This window comes from Choristoneura fumiferana, chromosome 17 (assembly GCF_025370935.1).
Source record: "Choristoneura fumiferana chromosome 17, NRCan_CFum_1, whole genome shotgun sequence".
Taxonomy (NCBI): domain Eukaryota; kingdom Metazoa; phylum Arthropoda; class Insecta; order Lepidoptera; family Tortricidae; genus Choristoneura; species Choristoneura fumiferana.
This window is the reverse complement of record NC_133488.1, coordinates 14,570,553-14,571,142: the sequence shown is the minus strand read 5'-3', so window position 1 is coordinate 14,571,142 and position 590 is coordinate 14,570,553. Positions and strand designations below refer to the sequence as shown.

Here is a 590-nt window from a genome sequence, read left to right as displayed (position 1 = left end):
CAAGAAAGAGAAGGAAGACAGGAGTTGTGGAGTGGAGGACAAGAGGGAGGCCTTTGCCGAGTGGGATAAAAAAGTGGCTAAAAAACTAATTTAAAGTCGATTTGTCTAGGTACAAAAAATAACTAAGGACGTTCGTTCGAAAACTGTTATTATGATTGATTAAATGGGCTTTTTATTTTATTTGCGATGTTTAAGATGCAGAAAATTCAGAAGTATATTCCTCTACAAAAAAATGCCATAAAAAATAACAAAAGATTTCGCCCAACGTGGGGCTCGAACCCACGACCCTGAGATTAAGAGTCTCATGCTCTACCGACTGAGCTAGCCGGGCTTGTGCCTGAAAGTGCAAAATTAGGGATTTCGTGTTGACGTTACGTCAACGAATTTCCTATAATAGATTCATCTGTCATCTGATTCTCAATGAGATTCTTGTGCACAAAAAAATCCTATAATATGTATAATAAGGGGCTGTTTCACCATCCATTGATTAGTGTTAACTGACGGTTAAATGTGATGCCGTCTCCGTCTATTCGAACTATTTCGAACAAATCAAATAAAGACGGCATCACATTTAACCGTCAGTTAACACT

The 590-nt window shown here is 38.1% G+C and overlaps 1 non-coding gene across 1 annotated transcript; it reads right to left on the bottom strand.

Annotated features, from left to right (window-relative positions):
• Window positions 1-258: 258 nt before the first annotated feature.
• Window positions 259-331, bottom strand: TRNAK-CUU (transfer RNA lysine (anticodon CUU)). Its single transcript has one exon. It is a non-coding gene; the product is annotated as a tRNA-Lys (tRNA).
• Between the last annotated feature and the right edge of the window lie 259 nt (window positions 332-590).